The 6,000-nt window shown below is 50.9% G+C and overlaps 1 protein-coding gene across 1 annotated transcript in view; it reads left to right on the forward strand.

The window, feature by feature from the left end:
• LOC119583844 (dual specificity protein phosphatase 7-like) overlaps window positions 1-6,000 on the forward strand; it is a 52,750-nt gene that overhangs the window by 26,150 nt on the left and 20,600 nt on the right. The window lies entirely within an intron of this gene.

Raw genomic sequence — 6,000 nt, forward strand, 5'->3', positions numbered from 1 at the left:
TGCAATTCGTTGTGTAACAGAAGTCGGAGACAGAACTTGATATTCCGGTGGAGTCGGATAGGACTTGACTTAAATCGCACTGTATTGATTGTTATTATTATTATTATTTATTTATTTATTTTCCTTTTTTTCCATCCCCTTCCATTGTCGGTGGATAAGGGGTGTTGACTTGTTGGTGGAGGGTTGGGTGCGGTTGGAGAGGTGGTGGTGGTGGTGGAGGAGGAGGAGGGAAAAGATTACGGAAAAGATATGCTAAGGTAGGAGGAGTGAGGAGGATTGTTTCGCTCGAGTTTTTTTACTGTTATATTTCTCCTCCTCTTCTTTTTTTTCTTTTCTCTCGTGCTCCGCAACTTCCTCCACCCTGAATCGGATGTTACCACACTTGGAAGACGTTATGTTATTTTATTATTTTATGCACTTTTGGTCCTTTAGGGGGGTACGTTGCATGTTACGACGGCGCGATCCTCTGCCTGTTCCGCCTCCTTCCACTGTCCTCCTCGTCCTGCGAGCCGAGAAAATGCCAAAGACTCGTCGGTCCTCCGTCGTATGTCCTACTCTCCTCCTCCTCCTTCCTACTCCTTCCTCTCCCCCCCCTCCCTCCTCCTCCCCCTCCTCCTCTCCCCCTCCTCCTCTTCCCCTCCTTGGGTCCTCCTGCCTTCCCCTGCCTCGCGTCCTCCTCTCCGTTCCCCCATCCTCCTCCACCTACTCCTCCTCCCCCTCCCTCCTCCTCCTCCCTCCATTTCCTCCTCCTCCTCCTCCTCCTCCTCCTCCCTCCTCCTCCTCCCCCCTCCTCCTCCCCTCCTCCCCTCCTCCTCCTCCTCCTCCTCCCGTCCCCCCTCCCTCTCCCCAGGAGTGCGTAACCCAGTTGCGCCCGGTACTCCCCGGGACCGTACGGGCCGCCGGAACCCACGATTCTCGAGGGCGACGAGGGGGACCCACTGAAGGAGGGGTGGGGGAGGGGGAAGGAGGGCATCGTTGGGGGTGGGGGTGGGGGGAGATTGACGCGGTCGGTGGAAAGCTTCAGGGTCGAGCCCGGGAAGATCTGGAGACCTTGTGGCGGAGATGGCACTGTCTGTGTCTCTCTGTCTGTCTGTCTGTCTGTCTGTATTTCAATTGTGAGCGAGGCACACTCTTGGGGTTGAGTGTATATGTTTAGGTCCGTGTGGAGTGGGGGGGAGGTAGGTAGGGGCGTATTGAGACTGATACTGAGAGGAGAGTGGGGGGGGGGGCTTCGTTGGAGTTTGGAAGGTAGGGAGAGAGGGAGAGGGAGGGGAGAGAGGGGGCGTAGTTTTGTGTGTTCCCTCTTAAAGCGTTACCTGAGCCAGCGACCACAGTTGTGTCTGGCCTGGAGAGTCGGGTGTAGTGAAGCTTGTGTCACATTACCTTTGTCTAGCTGTATTTAGCTTGGCATCACGGCATCGGCATCTGAAAGCACGGACAGAGAGAGAGGGAATGAGAAGAAGAAGAAGAAGGAGGAAGGAGGAGAAGGAGAGAGATACATGTACAGAGAATGAGAGAGATAGGGAGAGAGAGAATGGGAGAAAGAGTTTGATGAATAAAGAGAAAAATAGTGTGCTAGAGAAAATGAGAGAGAAATATATCCAACCTCCACAGGGCGAGAGGGAGGGGAGGGGTAGGGAGGGGGTTGGTCAGGGAGAGGGGAAGGAGGGAGAGGGAGAGGGCACTCGGACCTGATTCTTACGGACATTGGAGTGCTACCTTGAAAGGGCGTGGCCGTTAGACAGGTAGGGGAGGAAGGTGAGTGCCTGGAATGGGCAGAGAGAGAGAGAGAGAGAGAGAGAGAGAGAGAGAGAGAGAGAGAGAGAGAGAGAGAGAGAGAGAGAGAGAGAAGGGAAAGTAAAAGAAATGGGGGAATCACAACGAAGAGAAGTTGCTTATTGTGTGTCTTCGCGTGTGTGTTTGTGCATGCGTTCGTCTGTGTGTGCGTGTTGAGAGTGCATTGGTGCGTGCGTTTGTGCGTTCGATTATTTAACTCCTTCCCCACGGTCGCTCGCTCGCCGGTCTGTCTCCTCCTTCGACCTCCCACCTCCTCCTGTCTTCCTCCCCCTCTCCCTCCTCTCCTCCTTCTCCTCCTCCACCTCCTCCACCTCCACCTCCTCCTCCTCCTCCTCCTCCTCCTCCTCCTGCTCCTGCTCCCTTCCTCCTCCTGCTCCCTTCCTCCTCCTCCTCCTCCGCGGGTCTAGAATTACGATTCATGGATCCCGCTTATTTCATTCATTCGGACTCGTTGGGTATTCCGAACCGGGTCTCACGGCGGATACGCTTAGGCAGCCGGATAAGCCGCCTTCTCTCGGCCCCGTCGTTGTTGTTGTTTGTTTGTTTTTGTTTGTCTTTTTGTTGTTTTGTTGTCGTTGTTGTTATTGTTGTCGATGTTGTTATTGCTGTTGTTGCCGTGCGCATTCTGATGAAGACGGCAATGACTTTTAATCGTTCCCGTTTGATTAAATCGAATGTAATATATACACAGACACCTTTTTTTTTATTATTATGTATTTGTTTTATTGTTGCGCGGCTTGATCCTTACGCAAGAGATAGGATACGTTTATGCCTCAACTTTCTCTTTCCCTTTTTTTCTCTCTCTTTGATTCAAAATGTTTTTTTTTTTTTTTTCTCCTCCTTGGCTTTTTGATCTCGAGCCGTGATTGGCATTCGGCGCTTTGTCTCTAGAAGATTAGCGTGGCGTAATCTCCATGGCATCCTATGAGTTGATTGTTGCAACGAAGCGAGGCGAAGCGAAGTCTTGTATGTGTGTCTGTTCTTTTTTTTTTCATTTGTTCGTTGTTTGTTCATTCGTATCGTTGTGTCCATTTTTATTTCCGATCCATTTCTTTTATTTATTCATCAATCTATCTATTCATCTATCTGAACAAAACAAAAAATCATTTATACCATCCTGTTTACTCATCCACCCATTCATCCATTCATTCACCCACCCATTCATTCATTCATTCATCCCAAGCCAACCAGAACCCCCGACTCCGCCCCCCCCACCCCTGACCCCGCCCCCATTCATTCATACATTCCTCCATCCATTCATTGAGTCGGTGCCCGTGAGAATCGGCTGTCCTTCGCCACCCTCACTCGACGCGGCGGTGACGAGTCATTCAGCGAAGCCCATTCATTTGGCTTCAGACCTTCACCTCAGCCACTCCCCTCACGCGCTCTCTCTCTACCCTCCTCCTCCTCCTCCTCCTCCGCTTGCTTCTCCTCCTCCCTCCTCCGCCGCCGCCGCTTGCTTCTCCTCCTCCCTTCCTCTTCGTCCCTCCGCTTGTTTTTTTCCTTCTCTTGCTCCTCCTCCCTCCCCTCTCTTTTTACCTTCTCTTCTCTTATCCCTCCTCCTCCTCCTCCTCCTCCTCCTCCTCTTCTTGCTTCTCCTGATTCTCATTCTCTTTGCTTTTTCTTCGCCTTCGTCTGTTTTCTTTTCTCTGATTCTTCTTCTTGATTTTCCTGCTCGTGCTTTTTGTGATTATTCTTCGTAATATTCTTGTTCTCTTTTCTTGTTTCTCTTTTTGTCTTCGTTCTCTCTCTCTCTCTCTCTCTCTCTCTCTCTCTCTCTCTCTCTCTCTCTCTCTCTCTCTCTCTCTCTCTCTCTCCTCTTGCTTACTTTTTCTTTGTTGTTTTGTTCGTTTTCTTGCTTATTTTTCATCTTATTTCTTTCTATTCTTTATTACTTTTTATCGCTGTCCGTTTGCCTACGGTTTTTAAGCTATGTTATAACAGTTATCATTGTCGCCTTTGACCTTTTGATAGTGTTCTCTCGTCCTCTCACCCTCTTCCTCTTCCTACTTCTCCATCCTTCTCCTCCTCCTCCTCTCCTCCTCCTCCTCCTCCTCTCCTCCTCCTCCCTCCCATCTCCTCCTCTCTCCTCCCTCTCAGATCCTCCTCCTCCCTCTCCTCCTCCCTCCCCTCTCCTCCTTCTCCTCTCTCCTCCTCCTCCTCCTCTTCCCTCCTCCTCCTCCCCTCCTCCTCCTCCTCTCCTCCTCCTCTCTCCTCCTCCTCCTCCTCCTCCACCACCACCTCGTGCAAAACTCCCGATGAATTTCCATATCCGGTCTTGTTAGCCTTCAGAGAATTGCGAAAGACTTTTATTATTATAACGAGCCTTCCTCCTCCCTCACCCTACCCCCTTCTCTCTCTCTTTCTCTTTCTCTTTCTCCCTTCTCCACACGTTCTCCTTTTTTTTCTCTCTCGTGTTTTACTTTCTTTTTCACTTCTGCTGGTACGTTTGTCTTTCTTCTTCCTCTCCTCCTTCTCCTCCTTCTCCTCCTCCTCCTTCCTCTTCCTCCTTCCTCCTCCTCCGCACTCCATCCTCCTCCTGCTCCTCCTTCTCCTCCTCCTGTTCTTCCTCCTTAACCTCCTCCTCCTTCGCCTCCTCTCCTCCTCCTTCGCCTCCTCCTCCTCCTCCTTCGCCTCCTCCTCCTCCTCCTTCGCCTCCTCCTCCTCCTCCTTCGCCTCCTCCTCCTCCTCCTTCGCCTCCTCCTCCTCCTTCGCCTCCTCCTCCTCCTCCTTCGCCTCCTCCTCCTCCTCCTCCTGCGTCCTGTCTTGGTTCGGAGATGATGTTGGCCTTCTTGTCCCGCCTTATTTATTCACCATTGTCTCCTTGATTCGTCCGTTGCATTGTTGCCTTTTTTCCTGCATCGCTTAGATCTCTCGCGTTTTCTCTTTCTGTCTCTCTGTCCCTTTTTCTTTCTCTTTCGTTTTCTCTTTCTCGTTCGTTTTCTCTTTCTCTTTCCATGTTAACTATCCCCCTTTTCCCTTCCCCACCCCATCCCCCCCCCACCCTGCATCCTATCCACAATCCTCTTCTCCCCCACTCCCCATCCCCTTCCCCCACACCCCCTCTCCCCCTCCCCCGTCTCCCCCCACCCCCTCCCCCCACTCCTCTGCTGTGGCCTCGCTCCCTTCATCCATTCATTCATGCCTTGTGTGTACTCCGGCGTGACGCAGACCCCGCCCACGCCATTGTTTACTCGCCCCCTCCCCCCTCCCTCCTCCCCCTCACCCCTCCCTCCCCCCCTTCCCCCTCCCCCTCTTTCCCCTCCCTCTCTCAACTATCCCATCCTCCTTCTCCTCCTCCTCCCTTTCACCCCCCCCCCCCCCCGACACCTTCGTTGGCTCCACCTTCATTTGGTTCGTCTTGGGGCTGTCGTCATGCTCTCTCTTTTTCTTCCTTCTTTCTTTTTTTTCTCTTTCTCTCATCTAGCTGTCTGTCTGTCTCTATCTCTCTCTCTGTCTATCTCCATTCTCTCTCTCTCTCTCTGTCTATCTCCATTCTCTCTCTCTCTCTCTTCTTCTCCTTCTCTCTCTCTCTCTGTCTATCTCCTCTCTCTCTCTCTCTCTCTTTCTCTCTCATTCATACGTGCAGTTTTGCTTTTATGATGCTGTGCTCACTTTTATCTCATTATCTATTATATTTCCTTTTTGCTTCTTCGTTCCTCCACTCCCTGTGCATGCTAATATAGATGTCCTCGTTCTCTGCTTTTCTTATTCGGTGCTTTGTTTATTCTCTTCTTTTATTATCTTCGTTCACATGTATGTTTGCTTTCTCTTTCCTTCTCTCATCGCCCTCTGCTTCTTGTCATCTCTTCTCTCTCTTCGTTCTCTCTCTTCTCTTATTTCGTCTTCTCCTTCTCTCTTCTCTCTCTCTCTCTTTCCGTCGTTTATCGGTTTTTTGAAATTTCATGTTCCCTGTAGCATGTCACTTTCTCCACATGTTCCCTCGGTTTTTAGCTTCGCCTGCTATTCACTTTCGTCTTTTCACTTCCCGTTGTTCACTTCCTCGTTTCTCTCTCTCTCTCTTTCTCTTTCTCTTTCTCTCTTTCTCTTTCTCCTTTCTCTCTTTCTCTTTCTCTTCTCTTTCTCTCTCTCTTTCTCTTCTCTCTTTCTCTTCTCTTCTCTCTCTCTCTCTCTCCTTTCTGTTCGTTCTGACCTCATTGATGTCGCGGGGGAGAGGGGAAGGGGAGGAGGGAAGGGGAGAGG

This window comes from Penaeus monodon, chromosome 2, assembly GCF_015228065.2.
Source record: "Penaeus monodon isolate SGIC_2016 chromosome 2, NSTDA_Pmon_1, whole genome shotgun sequence".
NCBI classification, from domain to species: Eukaryota; Metazoa; Arthropoda; class Malacostraca; order Decapoda; family Penaeidae; genus Penaeus; species Penaeus monodon.